General features: G+C 39.6%; 1 protein-coding gene across 6 annotated transcripts in view; it reads right to left on the bottom strand.

Moving 5' to 3' along the window:
* ME3 (malic enzyme 3) overlaps positions 1-25,806 on the bottom strand; it is a 209,908-nt gene that overhangs the window by 72,846 nt on the left and 111,256 nt on the right. The gene's annotated exons all lie outside the window — the stretch shown is intronic.

Genomic DNA, 25,806 nt, shown 5'->3' with positions numbered 1-25,806 from the left:
TCTAGAAAGGAATAAGCTGCAGAAAGAATAAACTCCCAAATCTATGCAAATTATTGGCTGACTAAACTATGCATACACAGGGGGACTGGCAAAAAATGAGTACAGCTGGAATCTGAAAAAACTGAGCAGAGATTTTAGTTATTGCTGATTAGGAGAGACAGAGTTGGGAATTTGAGTCCAGCCAAATCAACTCCCACCTAAAACAAACATTACTCATCTAAGAAATAAAACAGAATCCAGAGTCCACAGAATCCAGGGTACATTGAAGTCCATTTTAATATCCTGATTACTTTATATATGTTAGAAATTTTCCATAATGAAAAAATTAAAACAAAATAAAACAATTACAAAAACATCACCAAACCCTAAACTGTTCTTGACCTCCACATTTCCTGCCAGGACTGTTCTCTTTCACTCTCCTCCCCTCCACTGCCAGACTTCCTAAAAGCATTGCCTATACTAGTGCCTCCATTTGTTCATCTCCCATTCATTTCTCAACCCACTGCAGTATGTCTTGTCTCAGCATGATGCTACCAAAACTGCTCTTGCAGAGGCTACCAGTGACCTTCACATTCCTAAATGCAATGGACACTCACCAGCCCCCATTTCCTTTGTCTTCTCAGCATCTGACACTTTTCATCACTCCTCTACCCAGCGTTTGGCTTCTGTGACTCCATTTTTTTTAAAATTTTCCTCCTACTTCTCTGCTGCTCCTTCTCAGTCTCTTATGTTGGGTAAGTCATCCAGCCATTATGCATTAAAGTTTCTCAAAAACTGTACTATCCCACTTTTTTTCTTACTCTTATTCTATTTGTGATCTTATCAATACCCAAGGCTTTTGGCCAATGACTCTCAAGTATCTATAGACCAGCATTTCTCACCTTTGGCACTTTTGACATTTTGGGTTGGATAATTCTTTGCTGCACCGGGTGTGGTTGTTCTGTACATTGTAGGATGTTTGGGAATATTCTTGGCCTCTACCCTCCAGAAGCCAATAGCACCTCTCACCACATTGTAACAACCAAGAATATCTCCAGACGTTGTCAAATGTCCCCTGGAGAAACACACTATCTCTGATTTTAGAACCACTATAATAGACCTTTTATTTAACTGCCTACCTGACATTTCCCTTTGCATATGTCAAAGGTACTTCAAACTTAGCATGTACCAAACCAAATTTATCACTAATCTTCCACCATTATGACTCAAAGACAAGACAAAACTGATTCTCTTTCCTTCTCCCTTTCTCAGTGAATATTACCCCTTACATATCTAATTTGACGATTCCAACCCCTTGAAATCATCCTTGATGTTCTCCTCTCTTCTTTTTTACAACTCATTGTCAAGTTCTTCATTGGTACGTTCTAAATAACTCCTGGTTTACACACTTCTTTCGTGAGAAACACCACCTCCCTTGTTTGGGCTTCCAATACAGGTATTGATCGACTTATGACCTATGCAACTTACGACCATTCAACTTTATGACCACAATAGCTAGCCACGACTGCTCCACGTCTGGCAGCGCAAACGTTGCCCAGCTGGGCGTACGACAGTGCGGACCAGCTTCTGGCAGCACTACCATCTCCGTGTGCATATAGCCTACTCAACTTATGACCAAATCATGTTACGACCAGTCTGTTGGAACCAATCATGGTGTAAGTCAAGCACTAGCTGTATCTGTTGCCTAAAGTGCCACAATAACTTGGTAACATCCACTCTTGCCTCTCTTCTATTTTCTATATGCTAGTGAGAGCGATGTTCTTGAAATCAATGACTCATTGTTTTACTTCTTGTGCTAAAAATAGACTAAAGACCAAAGTCCTCAACATGCCTACAGAGCCTTGTGTGGTCTGGTTTTTGCCAACCTTCCTTACTTCATCTTGTTCCACTCTGCTTCTTACTCTACACTCTTCAGCCATGCTGGCCTTTTTCTATTCTACCCCAGTGCTACTTTGAAACCACCTTTGCAAAGATTATGACAGTGAGGGAAATCTAGCATGGCTGACTTCATCTTGCTTCTCGCCTTACAGACAAGCTGTCCTTACCCATTACTGGGCATGGGCCAGGCTAACCATGGGAGAAATTTAGTTTCTAATTAACTTGAAGCAAGAGTGATAATAGTCTCTTCCTAAAGCTGATCCCTTCCTTGTTTAGTTTTGGGGGCTGAAATTGCCTTTGTAAGATGAATGAAAGATTAGGATTATGAAAAGGGCCTGACCTCTGCTAAAACATAGGTATAGTTTCTATAATCCCTTACTGCTCAGCAGCCATGTGGCTAGAGGTCACAAGATTTTTTACTTCCCTAGTTGCTCCTATAGCTAACATCACTATTGTAGAACCTGAAATTGGTCTTTTGAGGTGTTTTTCAGATTTTTACATTCTGGCAACCAACTGACCGCACCAACACCCATGACTCATGATTCAAATGGTCCTGTGGCCCCTACACAGAGGTGGGCTCAGTGCACAAGAACCATTTTCCACACTCTTATCATTTCATCCAACAAATCAGCAGTGCCCATTCCCTAGCCTCCTGACCACCAAATTATCCATAAAATCCCTAGCCTCTGAGTTCTCAGGAGGCTGAGTCACTCTCTCCTCTCAGCTGCCTTGTGTTAATTAAACCCTTTCTTCATTGCAATACTATGGTCTTACTGAATTGGGTTTGTCAGTGGGCAGGAAGAACCCATTGGGCAATTACAAGTTCACATACAATTCCTTCTGCCTAATACCCATGCTTCTCCTCACTCTTCAGTTAATTCATACTCATGCTCTTGATAACTTCCAAGTCAAAGGAGAGGCTCCCTGCTATATGCTCTAAAAGCACCCCATCCCTACCATCCCTACATAAACAAACTTGTCACATTTATTTGTGTGGCTATCTCATTAATAATCCCCATCCCCCTCATTAGACTGTAAACTTCATGAGGGCAAAGTGTGCATCTAGTTTTGTTGTTATTGTTCACTGCTGCATCCCTAAACTTAGTTCATAATACATGCTTAATGCACAATTTTTGAATAAATGGAAAATGAATAAATGAATGATGATAATGATAGTTGGGGGATGAGGATAAAAAGTGTTGAATAAAGCTGGAAGAGAGTTGGAACAAAGGCAACTTGTGTGTGTGCTATGTTGTATCATGTTCAAGGGACCATGTGGGTTGTGCTGTTGCCTGTGGCTTGAAACAGGAAAGTGGGCACAAGGAGACGGTAGATGAACCAGGAAAGTGGAAAACACCGGAGTTTAAGACTTGGGAGTGCAGGGCTCCATTCATCCCACGGAATTTAAGACTTGGGGAGTGCCGGGTGCCATTCACCACACTGAACTGGGGCAGGGTAGGTATTTGAATTAACTTACTCATAAGGTTTGAGAGCAATGTCCAGGTGAAGGGTACCAGAATATACCATCCTAAAATGTGCCCTATATACCATCCTAAATGATATATACCATCGTAAAAAATATACCATCCTAAAATGATCTATAGGTCAAACTATAGATCATTTTGAGCTAAAGACCATTTAAAATAAACAGAGGCAGAAAACGCTCTAAAAACACAGCACAAGTTTTCTTTTTGTAAAGGAAATTTACTTTTACAAAGGAAATTTCCACTTGCAGAGATGTCTCCTTCTCCCTTACCAGGAAGAGGAGGTCTCCTAACAACTCTTATCAATGGAGAAGGCAAACAAAGGGGTAAAATCCATGCACTATTTTATACCTTACCAAAGCTCTGGTGTGGTTAATTAAACACAGGATAGGTGTGATTACTTAAATTGTCTGTGTACATTAAAATAGACCCTTTTTTGTTTAAGATAAAGAGGAGAGGGAGGAGTAACACTTAAAATGAATATTTTTATGTTTAAATTTGAAAAACTAAAATTTCAAAGGACTTATTTTATTTTTCTACATGTATCATTTCATGCTCTGCACTGCAAAAATAACATCTTTTGAAAGGCATTAACAGCTTTTAACCACTTCTCAAAGTACTTTTCCATGTATTGCCTAAACTGCAGCTAGCTACCAAGGATCATGAAAGGATTGCCCTGGCTGGGGGTTTTGAGATGTCTAACCCAAATATTTTATTTTATAAATAAGGACATTAAAGTCTAGAGAGGTGAAATGACTTGTCCAAGGTCACACAGCTCATAAGCAGCTGGGTCTGCTTGAACCAGGATCCTGAGTCCAATGCTCTTTCCACTAATGCAGAATGCTGGTTTTCTCAAGGATCTAGTTCTTAACAGACACCTAGTGGCATGAAGTGTACCAAACAGAAATGCACATTGGGGTCCCTAATAAAATAGTTTTTTTTGATGTATATTGAGGAAGTAAAATGTGCAAGACTAGGGATTATGATGATAAGCAAATGTATTTCAGGTCCCATCAAGAACCTTGCCCATCTTTTTATTTCCTGACAGTACTGCATCTAAAGCAGCTCGAAGAAGATATAGTACCCCCATGGAAGAACACCTCTTCAATGACCTCAGCAATGTATTTAGAGATTTAGGCCATTTTCACTTAAAGGATACCATTTTCTCCAGCTGTAACTAGTGATGGAGTTGGTTCTTACCTGTTTTTCATGATGATATGGTTTGTCTCTAGATACCCAACCAAAAATCATCTTGAATTGTAATCTCCATGTGTCAAGGGAGGGACCTGTAATCCTCATGTGTCAAGAGAGGGAGGTGATCGGATTGTGGGGGCAGTTTACCCCATGCCGTTCTTGTGATAGTGAGTGAGTTCTTATGAGATCTGATGGTTTTATAGGCATCTGGCATTTCCCCTGCTTGCACTTCTTTCTCCTGCTGTCTTGTGCAGAAGGTGCCTGCTTCCCCTTTGCCTTCTGCCATGACTGTAAGTTTCCTGAGGCCATGCAGACCTGCAAGTCAATTAAATCTCTTTTCTTTATAAATTACCTAGTCTTTGCTATTTCTTTATAGCAGCATGAGAACAGACTAATACACATGAGATTCTGATCACCTTAGGAATGCAGACACTCACCCCTCTGCATTCCTTCTTAGTGGCTTCAGAAAGAATATTCAGGCGCCTCAGGAGGTGCTCCTATCTAGACCTGCTTAGTTTCACTCTGAGATCTCAGATCTACAGGAGTTCCTGAGGCTGGAATGGGGATTTTCAAGTGATTCCCAATCATACAAAGCACTGACAAGTGATGAGGCTTCAAACAACTAACGTGACGGTTCACAGAAACATTAGAGAGAATGTAGCATAGATGAGGAGTTTAATGTATGTGCTTTGTAAATGCAACACCTGGGCTCAAAGCCCAGCTCTGTAACTTCCTAGCTACATGGCTATGAATAAGTTACTTCTCTTCCTCAAGCTTCAGTTCCTCATGCGTAAAATGGAAGAAGTGACACCACCTGCATTATACCCTTGTTATAATAATTTTAAAAGACAATGCATCTTTAAAGAATATATTACAGTGTCTCTGCTGGCCTATAGTAAATACTTAACAAATGGTAGCTCTTAGTGTTGCTAAACTTAGTGCAGAGGTTAAAAGTGTGAATTCAGGAGTCAGAATTCCTGGGCTCAAATGCTGGCCAAATGTCCAGAGAGATATTTAGCTCATAGTAAGTGTTTGGTAAATGTTTGTATATAATGATAAATTAGGTGTTTTCACTAGAATAATCCATTTCAATATGCATGTTTGTCAGGAGCCATGATGAATAGTTATATGTGTTACTGAAACAAGAAGATGGTTGTAAATAAAGTATGGCAGGTAGAAAATCTTTCCTTATGTGTGTCACTGAGTGGAATAGAAGGCTCTTTGGTGATGCACGATTGGTATGAATTTTCCATGTTCCCTGCAAAAGCTAATCTTCAATGAGAAAGAGATCAAGGGAAAGGGAAACGTGTTACAAAAATGCAACATTTATTTATTTATTTATTTAATGAGCTTTTTTTGAGTATCTCTGTTCCAGGGACACTAGCTGGCCCTTTATGTACATTGTCATAATGCTCATGCAACACTATCCAGGGGGCATCACCATCATTTTACAGATGAGATGAAGAGGTCGATCTGTGGAGGTGGAGGTGGTATTAGAATGCAAGTCTCTTGGATCCCAGAAACATGCAAGGCAAGTTTGCAAAATCCCTGCACACTGTAAAACCCTGTAGACGCATGAATCTTAATAATTGTCTAACCTTGTCCAGTATGGTAAGTCTGAAGTGGGTGTTAAAGTAAGCCTTCCTGGGAGCACACTGCTCTGGTTTCCTGGCAGCTCTTTACGGATGATTGGGGTCATGATTTAGGTGCCAAGGAGCTCTCTGTATTCTACAGCTGGGTCTGTTTCAATCTTCTCTCCTTGAGAACGAGTCAAAACCCCTGGGAATGAATAATGTCCTGTGAGGCACTGCCTTTGACAGCTAGTGCGACATGTTTCAAGTGGTATTATCCTGCTCTGAGGCACAATGGGAAGCAGGAAGGTGGGAAGACACAGGAAACCCTGGGCCTGGCTCTGCAGAGGTGCAGAGACATTTCCAGCTTTTGAGCAAATTACAGGCTGCCCTGGGGATCCCAAGGCACTAAACATCCTGCAGTGAGTTATTGCAATCTGAACACTCATCAAGGCTAATGACCCCTCTGAGTCATTAGAACACAACTTCTGTTGCTACTCCTGGAGCTGAGAACATGGGCATCTAGAATAGAAGCAGTCATGGAAATCTTGCTTTTAATAGCCACTAGACAGAACAGGACAAAAACAAAAATAATTTTAGCTACTGATTACTTCTCCCAAGTTTTTCCTGCTTACTTCAGGGAATCAATTTTGGAACTCGAGGGATGGAAAAATATATAGTGAATATGGCATGTTGCGTGCCTATGGAATTCAGGCTTTAAAAAAATAGATGTCTTGCTTTACATAAAATACAGTTTATTCCTGAAAAGTTGTGAGTAAACAAAATATATATCTCTCTTTCTGTATATATATTTTTTGAGAGATGGAGTCTTGCTCTGTCATCCAGGCTGGAGTGCAGTGGCACAGTTTCGGCTCACTGTAACCTCTGCCTCCCAGATTCAAGTGATTCTCCTGCCTCAGCCTCCCAAGTAGCTGGGACTACAGGCATGTGCCATTATGCCCAGCTAATTTTTATATTTTTAGTAGAGAGGGGGTTTCACTATATGTTGGCCAGGCTGGTCTTGAACTCCTTACCTCAAGTGATCCACCCGCCTTGGCCTCTCAAAGTGCTGGGATTACAGGCGTGAGACACCACACCTGGCCCAATATCTGTATCAAAAATTATATTGTATGTGTACTCAGGAGGTTGCTGTTTAAAGGAAAGCTGCAGGGAATTGCTCAGGAACATATATCACTGTCCTCTGATTCATAGCTTTCACATTTGGACTTTCCTACTTTCATTTCCAGAAAAGACCACAGGTTCCCTGTTAGCTGATGCTTGGTCATTAGGGCTCACTGACCAAAGGAGTGGCCAGAGAAGGGGCACGGCTTCTGCTGCATGGAGCTTTGGGTTAAGTATGCAGAGAGTGAAGGGAATGGTCATTTAACAAAAATTGTACTGAGCACCTGATTTGTTCTTTCAAACACTTAATTCATTTGGTCTGAAAGGCATATTTGTTATAGGTTGTTCATCCTGGAACAGGGTTGAAACTTCTTTCTGTCCATGTGTGGAAGCAATTCATTCTGTTCTCCAACTATATTCTGCTCTCTCTTGCAGGCACAAGGCAGGCTCTCCTTCCTCAATTTGTTGAAATAAAGCACAGCCCAGTGATCTGCTTTGGCCAATAAAATGTGAGTGGATGCAACATGACACCTCTGGGTGGGAGTGTTAGAGTCAGTGTGATTTTCCGTCTTCTCTTTTTCTTTTGCCACAGCAACCTATAGAGCTCTAGATAAGACTATTTTATTAGTTTGTATCCGGTGTAAGGGTGACACAGAGCACAGCCCCCAGATGTGGGAGTCAGAGATACATGGTGTACAGCACAGAATCAACTTTGCTTTAGGCATTGAGATTTTAGGATTGTTAGTTCCTCAGCATGATATGGCCAGGAAACATTTTGTTCATTCAACAAAAACGTTCAGAGATGCCCACTTCCACTTTAATCAGAGCTCCAACCTGTTGACATGCTGGAGCTCTGATTAAAGTGGAAGTGAGGGAATCCCCCTTTTCAACGGACTTTGCACTGCTGTTCATCTTAGCAGTCATTGTTCTTTTAACAGGCCTCTGGAAATGACAGCAAAGGAAAAGAATTCCTTGTGGGAAATGATGCCGTGACACTGGGAAGTATAAGTGATATTTAGGAAATTATCTCTCTAGTGCATATCTCCTCCCACTAGACTCATGTTCCAGGAGGGCAGATCGACATTTGTTCCCAGGGCCCAGCGTAGCACCAGGCACGCGGCAGGTACTCCATCAGCGATGAATGTGTTAGGTATGGTGAGTTGTTCAGACAGGTGCTGGAAGGAGGCAGAGGTGGGCCTTTATTTTGACAATTGTAAACTGGGCATATAATAATGTTTACTTTGAAGTGTTTCTATGAAGATTAAATAAAAGAATATATATCAGGCACATGGCATAGTGCTTAGCATGCAGTAAAGGCTCCAAATGCGGTAGCTGATATTGGTTACTTAGGGTAGAGAGTGGAAAAATACACAAATCTTTTCTGAGTAAGAAAAAGTTCCAGCCATTTGAGTTATATCCCTCAAGAAAATGTGTTGAATTCTGAAGTTGTGAAGGCTGTTGCATCCCCAAATATGCCATCTTGTTTATTGATTATTTAGAGTTGAAAACACTTGGAGAAATTGTAGTTTCAGAAAGGGAGAGCTGACCTGTCTTTTCCTGCATGCAGCCTGTGATAAAGATTCCCCTGGGAGGGGTAACCTCTCCATACCAGGTGAGAAAATGCCCTTATCATGAGAGACTGGGATATGGAGGCTGCAATGGACCTGAATAAACATACTTAACAAAGTAATGCTTATCGTTGTCCACCTGTTTTATACTCCCCATATATCTCCCAGTGACTCCCCTAGGAAATTTACTACTCCCAGCCAGATTTTCTTTGTTCTGTCATTTCTTGTCAAATTTATCATTCTTCGTCCAAAATGTACAAAAGCATCTTGCTTTGGCCACTGCTATGGACTTCACTCTCTTAAGATCCCCATGTATACGTAAAACTAATACAATGTGTGTATTTTCCTCTTGTTTATCTGCCTGGTGTCAATTTGAGTTCTAGAACCAGCTGAAGAGCCTACTAAAAGTTATAAGTGGGTGGGGGAGGTGATCTCTGCTTCCCTACAAATTCTAATATTGGGTACCCATGACCCTATTTGGAAATAGGGTCTTTGCAGATGTGGTCAAGTTAAGATGAAGTTATAAGTGTAGGCCCTCATCCAAAAGGATTGGTATCCTTGTAAGAAAAGGAGAAGACAGGGACATGCAGGGACAAACACCCATGGGAAGACAGAAGCAGAGGCTGGAGTGATGCATCCATAGGCAGGAATGCCTGGGATTGCCAGCAAATAACAGAAGCTAGAAGGGGCATCGAGGAGTGTCCTCCACAGGTGTCTAAGGGAGCATGGCCTGAGGACAACTGATTTTGGACTTCTTGCCACTAGAACTGTGAGAAAATAAATTTCTGTTGTTTTAAGACATCCCATTTGTAGTATTTTGTTACATACAGTAGCCCTAGGAAGCAAATATGCCAACTATCCAAGTTTTGTGTAGTAGCCATGAGTAGTGGCGATATCACAATTCCTTCCCTGAACATTTCTTAAAGCTCAAAGTCTGTTGGAATTTCATCAGGGCAAGTGTAGGTGGTTTCTTCCATCTGACAAAGGCATGCGAATTACATCACTATCTCCAGTTTCCATCAGGAGCCAGAAAAATTATCTTGAATGTTTGAATTCAGTTACACGAGAGAGAAAGAAAAACAAAGATGATGTTCACTTAGGATAATGTTATTTCTTGAGAAAAAGACTCTTAATCCTTATCTTGGCCTATATAGGAGTGATTCTTAGAAATTTCCTAAAAGAGAATTGAAAAAAGAACCCTCCACAACAGCCACTCAAGTAGACAATGTTCATTTAGGCTTCTTGGCATCAAGTCAACAAGAAAGGGCTTAATTAAAACAGGGTCAGTGACATTAGGCAAAGCGCTGCAGCTGGGCCCAGGAGGAGGGATATGCACTTTCAACTCTAACAAAGGCTCGCTGTTGCCAACAAAACCACCATTCCACACATTTTTGGCAGGAAGGGAACCTGTCCTCTGAGAACCTGAAAGAGGCTATTTTTTAAGCTCAGTAGCAGTCTCCCAGAGTCAACAGTATAGCAAGAAAATGTTGGTAGGTCTAAGAAACTCAGGAAGCGCATCTAAGAAATCCTCAAAGGTTCTGTAAGCCTGGAGGACAGAACCAGAGAGACTAAAGTGAGGTAACCGTCCATGCCTTGGAAGAACTTAAAAATCACACTTTGCACTGCTTTCTGTGAAACGTCCTCAGGGAAGTATGACTGAACTGTGGGATGGGGTGGCCACAGACAAACGAAGATGTTAGTGGTGGACCACTCATAATCCTTCTTTGGTGTTATTTTCTATCTTGAAGAATATTTTGATTATTTGAACCCCCTGAACAACTGTAGCTAACTTCCTGTACCTTGAAAAGCCCATCCTGTTCGCCTCTGAGGCGGGAAGTTACAGAGAGAGTGGCTAGGTCTCCTTCCCAGCCCCAAGAAGGCCCCCTTTCCTTCTCATTCTCCCAGATAACCAGTGGATGTAGAGTGCTCCAGACTTTAGAGCCCAGGTGTAAAGGCAAGGACCCTGACATCTGTCCATGTCACTCCATCAGTGGGACCTCCCTGGAATGGATGGGGTTTCCTCAATTTCTCACAATTGAGGTTAACAAGTGCCTAGGCCCTGTATTGACTTCATGCATTCTGCTTTGCACCAGGCATTGTGCTGAGTACATGGAAAACAAGTATAAGCAAGACTTTAATCTCTGATACAGAGGGGTTTTCTGATTCAGTCAGGTAAGAAACAAGAAAACCCCCAAAAACCTTACAATGGGGTATAACAGAAACATTATTTGAAGACCAAGAATTAGAGAACAAGCAGGCCCAGAATGACTAATTCACAGAGTGAGAGAGCTGCAGAGCTGAGCCTGGAGTCCCTTCTAGGGCTCCTTGGCTCTTCCCTTTCTCTGCCTCCCTCTTGTTCCTGCACGATGATTTTCCTCCAGTAGACTCGAAGGTCAGAAGGGCAGGAACCATATTCTCCACTTCCATCAGTTGCATGGATCCCCTAATGCAGCCCTGCAAACATAGCATCTACTTCAGAAAGGGATTTCTGCATAGATGGTCTGTTCCTTTCTCTGAATATGGGAATGGAGCATTTGGGACAAGGGCAATATAAGTTTTTCTGCTACTATATCTAGCTATGTGAGATTAGGAAAGTTACCAGACCTCTCTGAGCCTGTTTCCCAGTTGGTAAGATGAAGAAGGTAGATCAGATAACTTCCAAAACTCTAGAATTCTATGACTATAATCTAGCTATGACTTGGAGCTAGACAGAACTGGGTTCAGAGCCTAGATCCAACCCTTATTTATTGTGCAACCTTGGCAAATTATTTAACTCCACTGAATCTCCATTGCTCATTATTAAAATGGAGCTACAATCATTAAATTTATCTCACTAAGCTGGTGTAAGTATTAAGTAATATAATACAAGTACAAAGTCAGGTGTAAAGGAGCCTCTCTATAAATTTTCAGATGGAATTTAAGAAATGTTTGTCAAAGGTATGAATGTCACTCCTTCTCCAAGAGATACAGAATTTCATGCTATGGTTCATGGACAGGGCAACCACATACTCTGGTTCCCCTGTCTCTTGACACAATTTTTATTATTTTCCTTTTCACTGTCAAAAACTCACTGATCTGTAGATCCAGTCTACTAATTTCAAAACTACATTTGCTCAGTGCCTACTATAAAAAGTCAAGCTCATCCTCTTAGTGGCATTATTTGGAGTCCTTTCCCTGAGTAGTCATTAATTAAAATCCTGGTAACAACACAAAGTATCTGTGAAGTAGCTTACAGTTGGCCCTCCATATCCACAGGTTTTACATCTCGGATTCAACCTACTGTGAATTGAAAATATTAGGAAAACAAGCCAGGCATGGTGGCTCACACTGTAATCTCAGCACTTTGGGAGGCTGGGGTGGGTAGATCACCTGAGGTAAGGAGTTCAAGACAAGCCTGGACAACATGACAAACCCATCTCTACTAAAAATACAAAAATTAGCTGGGGATGGTGGCATGTGCTTGTAGTCCCAGCTACATGTGAGGTTGAGGCAGGAAAACTGCTTGCACCCGGGAGGTAGAGGTTGCAGTGAGCCAAGACCATGTCATTGCACTCCAGCCTGGGTGACAGAATGAGACTCTGTCTCAAAAAAAAAAAAAAAAAAAAGATTAAGAAAAAAGGGCCAATTAGAAAAACATACAACAATAAAAAATAACACAATTTAAAAATGTAGTGTAACAGCTATTTTTTTCTTTTTTCTTTTTTTTTACTTAAAGTTCCAGGATACATGTGCAGAATATATTGTCACGTAGTTATACATGTGCCATGGTGGTTTGCTGCACCTATCAACCCATCATCTAGGTTTTAAGCCCCACATGCATTAGGTATTTGTCCTAATGCTTGCCCCCTACCCTCCGACAGGCCCCAGTGTGTGATGTTTCCCTCCCTGTATCCATGTGTTCTCATTGTTCAACTCCCACTTATGAGTGAGAACATGTGGAGTTTGGTTTTCTGTTTCTGTGTTAGTTTGCTAAGAATTATGGCTTCCAGCTTCATCCATGACCCTGCAAAGGACATGATCTCATGCTTTTTTTATAGCTGCATAGTATTTCATGGCGTATATGTGCCACATTTTCTTTATCCAGTGTATCATTGATGGGCATTTGGGTTGGTTCCAAATCTTGTAACAACTATTTACATAGAATTTACATTGTATTACGGATTGTAAGTAATCTAGAGATGATTTAAAGTATATTATAGGATATGTATGTTAAATGCAAATACTATACCATTTTATACCAGGGACTACAGCATCTGTGGATTTCAGTATCCAGTTGGGGAAGAGGGTCAAGGTGGTTGACTATATATCACCCACAGTCTTTTGCTGTTCATGACTTTTTGGTAGTCTACAATTCACTTTGCCAGACTCTATGGAGGGAGACTTAAAGATGTTAAACCAGCAAACCTCAGGCCTGGTCTTGGCTCCTTGAAGACCTGATCTGTGTACTGAGGCAAGTCACGTTATTATTGCCAGAGCTGCCATATGTAAAAAGTAAGAAAGAAAAAAAAAGAAGCCAACATTTATTTTGCTCCTACAGGGAACATTTTACAAATGCTACACCATTTACTCACTGCCACAAGTCTGGGAGGTACATATTGTTGTTCCTATTTACATCTGAGATTAGCAAGGCTCAGTAAGATGAGATAATATCACTGAGATAAGTTGCCAAAGTAGTAGGGGAACTCAGGTAAAAAACCATTTGGACTTCCTGTCTCTCTTGTTGAAGTTTCAGGTGATGACTGTATGACACTAAGCCCTGCAGAAGACAGGCTTCTATTAACACAGAGAAAAACTAAAATAGGTTTCTAATTGTTTGTACTGTTTTTTACTTCCTGGAATTTGCAAATCTCAGATATTGCTCTAGAATCTTTGTTGATTGTGAGATATTTTTTGGCAGAAAATAATTGTTTGAGTTGAGTTCCAAGGGCTGAAAGAGTTTCTCCATCTATTCTCCCTGAGTAAGAAGAATACTGATAAGCTGTGTAAATAGCTGAAGAAGTAAGTGCAATTTTCACTAAAAATCATGAGTACATGGAAAAGCTGATGAAAAGGTCCTGAACCTCCATCACATCATTAGCTGACTGAGCATTTTATAATCAGGAGTGGAGAAAAAGGCCAGATAGATGGAAATTTCAGCTGAAATTGACACCTCTGTCAAAATAGAAAATCACTTCAGAATCTGAAAATTCTAATTCCTCAAGTCACAGATGCTTCCAATTAGAACAAAGGTTAATGTAGTTTCAGCTGTTACTCAGAATATTAAAATGTGCCAAGAAACTCAGAGAGAGTTGGTTCAAAGAAGTTTCTTTTTCTACTAAAATATTTACTCCTTCAGAAATAATAATCAGAGGCTTTATGCCCCTTTCCCTGAAAAGTCACACTTAACACTCTTCACTTTCTTTTATGGCTGTGAACATGGCACAGACCCACACATGCCTCCACTTTATTAAAAAACAAACAAACAAAAAAAAAAAACACCTTCCTGACATCTAGAAAGCCTCTAGTGAATCTGGGTCTCTGGGCAGTAAGTTTTTTGGAACGTGTCTCTGTTCTAATACAAACATTTGATATCCAAAGCAAATAATCATCAAACCTGCGGTTCTGAAATTACTGTCCCCTGACTCAGAGGCACTGACAATGAGTCACTAATTTACATGTATGTACAAGACAGGGAAAGAAAAACATCCTATCTGCTTGTTTTTCCAAAGTTGGAGAAGTAGTCACACATTTTTTTCCACTGAATCATAAATCTGCAGCCTCAGTTCAAGAAATAGGCTAGGAGCTCAGAAACCTATGAAGATACACCAAGACAATAGTCCCCTAAGCCAAGGACAAGCTGAAATTGTAAAAGCTTGAATACATTTTATACTAGCATTTACGAGGCAACTCTATGGGCAGGCATCTAAGTCCTATCCTGAAGTAATTTGTAAGTGGAAGACTCTGCCTATTTTAATTTATCAGATAAACATTTCTGGAGCTATCATCACATATTAGTCATGAAAGCTGGAATTTAATAAGAGAGAACAGAATGCAGTTTTCAAAGTGCACAAAAGTTCACTGGGAAAACATATGCTTAAACTTCAGAGACCATGATCACTGGAAGCAAATGCAAGAGACAGCTAAGTGCCTGGAATTAAATGTCTGAAAGGACTACTCATCAGATGCAATTAAGCAGGGGGAAGGGGAGAAGCACACATTTGACCTAATGTGTTGTTTTGACTAAGTTCAGCCTGCAAACTACAAATCCCTTTAAAGGAAGGAATCTCAGAACATTCAAGATCAGGAAAGTTAAAGGGCAAGAAAGTGTTTGGTTTGAAATGATTGAGAAAAGATGTGTGTGTCTCTGGTCAGGGATAAGTTCCAATAAGACCCACTCAAATTTGCAAAACATTGATGTTATTGAGAAGCCTAAGAGCAGAGGTTCAGACAGACTTAGACTCAAATTCTAGATCATCTGGTTAGTAGTGACCTTGACAAATGGCTACAATTGAGCCTCAGTTTTCTCATCTGTGAAATAGGGATAATGAAATGTTTCCAATAAAGTAGTGACAATTAAAAGATAATATTTGAAAAGTAGTGAGCACAATGCCTGATACATTTGGATTAAAATATCTAATTATTTGAAAAAAGTTTCTAACAGAAACTTTTGATGGTGACAGAAAACCATCAAAGCACAACAGCAAGAAAGGAAGAAAAGAACAGAGGATCCACAAAAAAAACAGGAAACCATTAATTAAATGGCAGTAATAAGTCCCTACTTATCAATAAATACTTTGAATGTAAATGAATTAAATCCTCCAATCGAAGGGCACAGAGTGGCTGAATGGTTAGAACAAAAAAGACCCAACTATGTTCTGCCTACAAGAGATTCAGTTCACCTTTAAGAACACATAGAGACTGAAAGTAGAGGGATGGAAAAATGTAGTCCATTCAAACGTAAACCAAAGAAGAACAGGCGTTAGTTATACTTACATCGGACAGAATATATATTAAGTCAAAAACTGTAAAAAAGAGACAAAGAAGATCATTATATAATGATAAAGGAGTCAATTCATCAAGAGGATATAACTTCTATATATTTGCACCCAATCTTGGAGCATTTGAATATATAAAGCAAATATTAAAATATCTGAAGGGTGAAATAGACTGCAAAACATTAATAGCAGAAGACTTCAATATCCAACTTTCAATAATAGACAGATCAGACAGACAGAAAATAAATAAGGAAACATTCAACTTGAACTACACTTTGAACAAAATTGATCTAACAGACATATACAGAACATTTCATTCAACAGCAACAGAATATACATTCTTCTCCAATGCGCACAGAACATTCTCCTGGATAGATCATATGTTAGGCCACAAAACAAGTCTTAACAAACTTAAGAAGATTGAAATCCTATCTATGGAAAGTATCTTTATTAATCACAATGATATAAAACTAGAAATTAGTAACAGGAGGAATTTTGGAAAAATCAAATATGTGGAAAATAAACAACATACTCTGAACAACCATTAGGTCAAAGAATAAATTAAGGAAAATTAAAAAAATATCTTGAGGTAAATGAAACTAAAAACATAGCATAATGTAACTTATGAGATGTAACAAAAATAATTCTAAGAGGAAAGTTTATATATATATAAAAGATGGCCGGGCACGATGGCTCACATCAGTAATCTCAGCACTTTGGGAGGCCAAGGAGGATGGATCATGAAGTCAGGAGTTTGAGACCAGCTGGCCATCATGGTGAAACCCCATCTCTACTAAAAATATAAAAATTAGCTGGGTGTGGTGATGGGTACCTGTAACCCCAGCTACTAGGGAGGCTGAGACAGAAGAATCACTTGAACATGGGAGGTGGAGGTTGCAGTGAGCCGACATTGCGCCACTGCTCTCCAGCCTGGGTGACAGAGTGAGACTCTGTCTCAAAGAACAAAACAAAAACAAGAAGGAAGGAAGGAAGGAAGGAAGACAGAGAAAGAAAGAAAGGGAAGATAATGCAAATAAATGGAATGCTCAGCACATTTATTAGGTTAGTGCAAAAGTAATTGTGGCTTTTACCATTACTTTAATGGCAAAAGGAGTACACTCTCAAATAACGATACAGTAAATAAACCAGTAACAGAGTTGTTTATCAGATACAATTATTATACACAATTGAATGTGCTACATTTCATATCACTGGAAATGCATTATAGCAAAAAACACAGTTACTTTGGCACCAATAGTAAATGTTCAATAAATGAAGCTATTTTTACTTTTATTCCATATAAACTATCTTAGAGAATTCATCACATCCCAGGTGTCTCATTAGTAGAGGAATATAATGAATAAGACTTAAAAAAAAGTTCACCTGATCTACATTATGTAGGTATGAGCAATATGCTTGCAATATTAATACTTTTTCTGTATTAGAATACCTCAGGTCTATACTGCCAAACCCCAAACTCTTCAATGACAAATATCAAATAGGGATCTCAATCTTAATCTGTGCAAGAGACTGTGACAATATTGGTGCCACTATGAGCAATTTATATTGTAATGCTGAGAAACACAGCAAACACATTCTTCTGTTTCTCTTGGCTGTGTAAGTCAAAGCACTGGTTTATGAATTGTTTATTAAAGCCTTCTATGTAAGAGGTAATGTTTTAAGCACTTGGGATATTTATTCATTTCGGTGAAAAAAAAAAAAGACAAAAATTCCTGCCCTTATGTAACTTATGTCCACCCCATTCATTTGTTTATTTATTCATTCATTTTACCACATGGCAAATGCCATAGTAGGAGTCATGAAAGGGAAGAGACAAAGATACAAAGAGGAATATGACACCCGTCTGATGAGCTCCTTGTCTGACAAAGCAGAGAGTGATAGAGCAGATCTGTAAATAGCTACTGTATTATAATACAGTAAGCTCTACAATGGAGTATTAGCAAATGGCATCATGGACAGACATAGAAGAAGGAGCAAAGTTTCCCCAAGGGAGGGAGGAAGAACAGAGACTAAGGAGATGGCAAGAGATGAAGACATTTGAGGAAGGCTAAACAGGGGTTTGTCAGTTGGGTAGAGTGGAGAAAGGGGATCAGGCAAAGCAAACAACTGCTGGGTTCTGTCAATGAATTAATTAATGAAGTATATGGAAGAATGTAAGATCAGAAAAAGGTACAATGCATAAACTAAAGTAGCTTATTTGGGAAACAACTCTTATCAATCACCAACTAATCAAATTCTGATTTTGTCTTGTTTTTAAAGTAGGCCTTAGTAGAGAATAGCCTTTACCCAAGTTTCTCCATAAGGTGAGAATAGTTGAGTGGACTTCCACTTGGGTTTGCTCTCGGATGCTTTGTGTTTTCCCAGAATAATATTTAAGAAAATATGGTTCATCTGTTACCTGTGTGGAGAATAAGCTTCCTGGAGAAGAATAAGTTGTAAGTAGTTTTAAAATAGAGAATCTTGGGACCTAATCCTGGCACAATGAATCATAATCTTGGGCAAGAGATATGGAGCCTGTAATTTTTCATAAGTGGATTCTTAAAGAAGGTTTGAAACCACTGGCCTAGGAAGAAGTTTACTCTCAAACATTGCTCTCTCAGTTTGATAATCAAAATCATTTGTCTATTTAACTTAATTATTTTAGCCAACACTTTACCTGTATTTGTTCTGCTATTACTTGAATTTAAACTTCCTGCATCTTCTTTGTCTAGAAAAAGGTAATTTTCTCTGCTCCTGGGACCTCCACTCCCACCCCCTTACAATCCAAGGAGGATCACTCTAGCTACACCTATTCTTCCAGTCAGTAAAAACGTTACCATGACAACGTCACATCTATGTCTTCCACTTGGCTGCACATGAGAAGCACAGATTGGCTTACCCAGGGTCCATCCTGTAGCAGCATGCACAGGCAATCTATGGAACCTTGTTTGTGATGAAGATTGGACACTGTTATTAATTTTCCAGAACCAAGGATTCTGGAAGTATAGGACATAATCTCATTTCACTCTAGCTATTGATTTCTTCCCAACTGATAGGCTGGATTTGGGGATAAAGTTACTTTGCAAATAATGGATAAAGTCCATTCTTTATCCTGGTAACAGAAACTTTTTAAAACTACTTTTATCTCCCCATCCTAGCATTTAAATCCAATTAAGTTTCAGAAACATTTACTGAGTGCCCACTGTGCCCTGTGCAAGTCTTCTTGCTGAAGATTTTTAAAGGAATCAAACCACTTTTTACATTAATGTTTTAAAAATTTAACACACAATGCATTTTAAACAAAGCTATAGTTAGAGCTATGTCATTAAATAAGGAGCCATCGATAATAGAAGTTCATTCCTCTAGGATTCTATTGGAAGTCATCAGAAAAATAAGACTCCAAATTTCTTCTATCTATCCACTACTCCTTCCATACATCCTTCCTTGCATCTGACAAGAACTGTGTGGAAGGCCCTGTGCTAGCTGCTGGATATAAAATGGTGAGCAAACAAATTTCTCTCCTGCTCATTGGAAGTGTATAGTCCTGGAGGCAAATAGAAAGCTCCAAACCCTAGGTTCAATTCTATCTCTATTTGTACAGGTTTGAGGAGTCAGTGAATTTCCCAAATTCTCTATTTCGTTATGTGGAAGGGGGCGGCCCTGTCTTTTGCACAGGGCAGTTGGCAGAATTGTATTTGAGTTCACCCTAACATTTCGATGTGCTATATAAATATAATAATTGTGAATTAAGTTTGATCCAAGTAGTGGAGAAAATAACCATCTCTGTACATAATGGAGAGGAGTAAAAACTTTTGAAATAAGAGGCAGGAGACCTGAGTTCTAGTCCTATCATTTCCACTGACTTGTGCCCATGCCCTGCCTGTGGGGCAGGGAATCTCCCTTGGCCTTGATTTGAGCTGATTGATTTATAGCTTCATGATTCTCTCAGGGTATGCCACTAGGAAAGGTAAACCTGCAGAAATGCAGAGCTCAAGGGTCTTTTAAAAGCTAACCAATTCCATCTGTTCCCACGTCAGGCTTCCTGAAGAGATCTGACTTTCCTTTCAAAGGCCTCTTAAGAGGCAAATATCTCAGCCTGTCTTGGAACCCAGTGCAGGGAGTTGTCTAGGAGTGTTCAGGAGTTGGCTGCAGGGGGCACACAGGTAATATTTGTGTTGGCTAGAGTGCTCCACAAGCTGTGCAGGGAGGTTTCAAAATGTGGAGGCTGTTAAACATCCTGACACCCACTTAAGTGGGCATCATGGGAGCAGGAGCTCCATGAAGTGTTTGGTATGTACCTAAAAGGCTCTGCCCGTGCAGATGTGAAGAACCTGCCCAAGGTGCAAGTGCTGGTTTTCTTGCTAAGGCTCTTTAACCTGGCATCTTGATGTAGCATGGAAATTCACGACCCCATTTCACCCCATCTCTCTGCAAGGGACTCTAGCCCTGACACTGATGCACATGGACTCCTGCAGATACCTGTTGCTGATCTCATTTACTCTAGGAATGTGTTTGCTTTCTTATGGTTGTTTGGGGAGAAGGAGCATATTTGTGGGAACACACATAATTCAGAAATGCTGAGTTTTAACAATAGGGGGCTAGAGGGATTTCAATATGGAACAAGGAAAGACCTTGGAATAGAATAGATTCAGGTTTGAATCCTGCCACTTACATGTCATACGGCGCTAGGCAAGTCTCTGCTTCCTCTGAACTGCTTGTCTAAGGACAATAATGCACCCTCACCTCCTAGGACTGTGGTACGATTCAAAGGACTGGGGGAAGGGATGGCTGTGGGCACAGCTTCAGCAGACTTAACCATTCCTGCCTGCTGGCTCTGAAGAAAGCAGCAGATCTCCCAGCACAGTGCTCAAGTTCTGCTAAGGGACAGACTGCCTCCTCGAGTGTGTCCCTGACTCTCATGCCTCCTGACTGGGAGACACCTTCTAGAAGGGGTCAACAGATCATACAGGAGAGCCCTGGCTTGCATCTGGAGGGTGCCCCTCTGGGACGAAGCTTCCAGAAGAAGAGACAGGCAGTAATCTTTGCTGTTCTGAAGACTCCACTGGTTTACCCAGACAAACAGGGTCTGGAGTGGACCTCCAGCGAATCCAGCATACTTGCAGCCAAAGGGCCTGACTGTTAGAAGAAAAACTAACAAACAGAAAGGAATAATATCAACAAAAAGAATTTCCACATGAAAACCCCATCTAAAGTTCATCAACATCAAAGACCAAAGGTAGATAAATCCATGAAGATAAGGAAAAACCAGGTCAAAAGGCTGAAAGTTCCAAAAACCACAATGCCTCTTCTGCAAAGGATCACAACTCCTCACCAGCAAGGGAACAAAACTAGACAGAGAATGAGTTTGATAAATTGACAGAAGTAGGCTTCAGAAGGTGGGTAATAACAAACTCCTCCAAGCTAAAAGAGCATGTTCTAACCCAATGTAGGGATTCAGGACTTGAACTCAGCTCTTGAACTTAGCTCAAGCTAAGAACCTTGAAAAAAGGTTGTAGGAACTGCTAACTAGAATAACCAGTTTAGAGAAAAACATAAATGACCGGATGCAGCTGAGAAACACAGCATGAGAACTTCATAAAGCATACACAAGTATCAATAGCCAAATCGATCAAGCAGAAGAAAGGATATCAGAGATTAAAGATCAACTTAATCAAATAAAGCGTGAAGTCAAGATTAGAGGAAAAAAAATGAAAATAAACGAATAAAGCCTCCAAGAAATATGGGGCTATGTGAAAAGTCCAAACCTACATTTGACTGGTGTACTTGAAAGTGACAGGGAGATTGGAACGAAGTTGGAAAACACTCTTCTGGATATTATCAAGGAGAACTTTCCAAACCTAGCAAGACAGGCTAACATTCAAATTCAGGATATAGAACAACACAAAGATACTCTCGAGAAGAGCAACCCCAAGACACATAATCATTAGATTCACAAAGGTTCAAATGAAGGAAAAAATGTTAAGGGCAGCAAGAGACAAAGGTCAGGTTACCCACAAAGGGAACCCTATCAGACTAACAGTGGATCTCTCTGCAGAAACCCTACAAGCCAGAAGAGAGTGGGGGCCAATATTCAGCATTCTTAAAGAAAGTAACTTTCAATCCAGAATTTCATATCCAGCCAAACTAAGCTTCATAAGTGTAGGAGAAATAAGATCCTTTCCAGACAAGCAAATGCTGGGAGATTTTTGTCACCACCAGGCCTGCCATACAAAAGCTCCTAAAAGAAGCACTAAATATGAAAAGGAAAAATTGCTACCAGCCACTGCAAAAACATACCAAAATGCAAAGACCATCAACACTATGAAGAAACTGCATCGACTAATAGGCAAAATAGCCAGCTAGCATCATAATGTCAGGATCAAATTAACATATAACAATATTAACCTTAAATGGAAATGGGCTAAATGCCCTAATTAAAAGACAGAGACTGGCAAATTGGATAAAGACTAAAGATCCATTGGTGTGCTATATTTGGGAGACACATGTCACATGCAAAGACACACATAGGCTCAAAATAAACAAGTGAAGGAAGATTACCAAGCAAATGGGAAGCAAAAAAAAGCAGGGGTTGCAATCCTAGTCTCTGATAAAACAGACTCTAAACCAAAAAGATCAAAAGAGACAAAGAAGGGCATTACATAATGGTAAAGGGATCAATAAAACAAGAAGAGCTAACTATCCTGAATACATATGCACCCAATACAGGAGCACCAAGATTCATAAAATAAGCCCTTAGAGACCTGCAAAGAGACTTAGAGTCGCACACAATAAGAGTGGGAGAACTTAACACCCCACTGTCAATATTAGACTGATCAATGAGACAGAAAATTTACAAGGATATTCAGGACTTGAACTCAGCTCTGGACCAAGCAGACCTAATAGACATCTATAGTACTCTCTACCCCAAATCAACAGAATATACATTCTTCTCAGCACCACATCATACATATTCCAAAATTGACTACACTACATAATTGGAAGTAAAACACTACTCAGCAAAGGCAAAATAATTGAAATCATAAGAAGCAGTCTCTTAGACCATAGTGCAATCAAATTAGAACTCAGGATTAAGAAACCTACTCAAAACCACATAACTACATGGGAACTGAACAACCTGCTCCTGAATGACTACTGGATAAGTAGCAAAATTAAGGCAAAAATAAATAAATAACTTGAAACCAATGAGAACAAACACTCAATGTACGAGAATCTGTGGGACACAGCTAAAGCAGTGTTTAGAGGGAAATTTGTAGTACTAAATGCCCACAAGAGAAAGTGGGAAAGATTTAAAATTGACACCCTAACATCACAATTAGAAGAACTAGAGAAGCAAGAGCAAACAAATTCAAAAGTTAGTAGAAGACAAGAAATAATTAAGATCAGAACAGAAATGAAGGAGATAGAGACATGAAAAACCCTTGAAAAAAATCTATAAGTCCAGGAGCTGGTATTTGGAAAAGATTAACAAATAGAGAAGAAAAGAGAGAAGAAACAAATAGACACAATAAAAAATGATAAAAGGGATATTACCACTGATCCCATAGAAATACAAACTACCAGCCGAGAATACTATAAACACCTCTATGCAAATAAACTAGAAAATCTTGAAGAAATGGATAGATTCCTGGACACATACTCCCTCCCAAGACTGAACCAGGAAGAAGTCAAATTCATGAATAGACCAATAATAAGTTCTGAAATTGAGGCAGTAATTAATAGCCTACCAACCATAAAAATCCCAGGACCAGATGGATTCACAGCCGAATTCTACCAGAGGTACAAAGAGGAGCTGGTACTATTTCTTCTGAAACTATTCCAAGCAATATAAAAAGACAAACTCCTCGCTAACCCATTTAATGAGGCCAGCATCATTCTGATACCAAAAGCTGGCAGAGACACAACAAAAAAGAACATATTAGGCAAATATCCCTGAGGAACATCAATGCAAAAATCTTCAATAAAATACTGGCAAACCAAATCCAGCAGCATGTGAAAAAGCAACGATCCACCATGATCTAGTCAGCTTCATCCCTGGAATGCAAAACTGATTCAACATATGCAAATCAATAAACATAATCCATCACATAAACAGAACCAATGTCAAAAACTACATAATTATCTCAATAGATGCAGAAAAAGCCTTTGATAAAATTCAACACCGCTTCATGCTAAAAACTCTCAATTAACTAGAAATTGATGGAACATATCTCAAAATAATAAGAGCTGTTAATGACAAACCCACAGCCAATATCATACTGAATGGGTAAAAGCTGGAAGAATTCCCTTTGAAAACCAGCACAAGACAAGGATGCCCTCTCTCACTACTCCTATTCAACATAATATTGGAAGTTCTGGCCAGGGCAATCAGACAAGAGAAAGAAACAAAGTATAGTCAAATAGGAAGAGAGGAAGTCAAATTTTCTCTGTTTGCAGGTGACATGGTTCCATATTTACAAAACCCAACCCTCTCAGCCCAAAATCTCCTTAAGCTGATAAGCAACTTCAAAAAAGTCTCATGATACAAAATCAATCTGCAAAAATCACAGGCATTTCTATACACCAATAATAGACAAACAGCCAAATCATGAGTGAACGCTCCTTCATAATTGCTACAAAAAGAATAAAATACCTAGAAATACAACTTACAAGGGATGTGAAGGACTTCTTCAAGGAGAACTACAAACCACAGCTCAAGGAAATAAGAGAAGACACAAACAAACAGAAAAATATTCCATGCCTATGGATATGAAGAATCAATATTGTGAAAATGGCCATACCACCCAAAGTAATTTATAGATTCAATGCTATCCCCATCAAGCTATGATTGGCTTTCTTCACAGAATTAGAAAAAAACTACTTTAAATTTCATATGAAACCAAAAAAGATCCCCTATAGCCAAGACAATCCTAAGCAAAACAAACAAACAAACAAATAAAACCCAAAAAAGCAAAGCTGCAGGCATCATGCTACCTGACTTTGAACTATACTACAGTGCTACCATAACCAAAATAACATGGTGCTAGTACCAAAACAGATACATGGACCAATGGAACAGAATAGAGACCTCAGAAATAATGCCACACATCTACAATCATCTGATCTTTGACAAACCTGACAAAAACAAGCAATGGGGAAAGGATTCCCTATTCAATAAATCGTGTTGGGAAAACCGGCTAGCCATATACAGAAAACAGAAACTGGGTCCCTTCCTTTCACCTTATACAAAAATTAACTCAAGATGGATTAAAGATTTAAATGTAAGACCTAAAACCATAAAAACTCTATTAGAAAACCTAGGCAATAGCATTCAGGACATAGGCATGGGCAAAGACTTCATGACTAAATCACCAAAAGCAATGGCAACAAAAAGCCAAAATTGACAAGTGGGATCTAATTAAACAAAAGAGCTTCTGCACAGCAAAAGAAGCTGGCATCAGAGTGAACAGGCAACCTACAGAACAGGAGAAAATTTTTGCAATATATCCATCTGACAAAGGGTTAATATCTAGAATCTACAAATAACTGAAACAAATGCACAAGAGAAAAACACAACCCCATCAAAAAGTGGACGAAGGATATGAACAGACACTTCTCAAAAGAAGACATATGCAGCCAACAAACATAAGAAAAAAACCTCATCATCACTGGTAATTAGAGAAATGCAAATCAAAACCACATTGAGATACTATCTCACGCCAGTTAGAATGGTGATCATTAAAATGTCAGGAAACAACAGGTGCTGGTGAAGATGTGGAGGAACAGGAATGCTTTTACACTGTTGGTGGGAGTGTAAATTAATTCAACCATTGTGGAAGACAGTGTGGCAATTCTTAAGGATCTAGAACCAGAAATACCATTTGACCCAGCAATCCCATTACTGGCTATATACCCAAAGGTATATAAATAATTCTGCTATAAAGACACATGCACATGTATGTTTATTGCAGCATTGTTCACTGTTCACAATAGCAAAGACTTGGAACCAACCCAAATG

Source organism: Sapajus apella, unplaced genomic scaffold (genome assembly GCF_009761245.1).
Source record: "Sapajus apella isolate SASKATOON/1434 unplaced genomic scaffold, GSC_monkey_1.0 scaffold34, whole genome shotgun sequence".
NCBI lineage: Eukaryota > Metazoa > Chordata > Mammalia > Primates > Cebidae > Sapajus > Sapajus apella.
The sequence above is the reverse complement of the archived record's forward strand: the minus strand, read 5'-3'. Positions and strand labels throughout refer to the sequence as shown.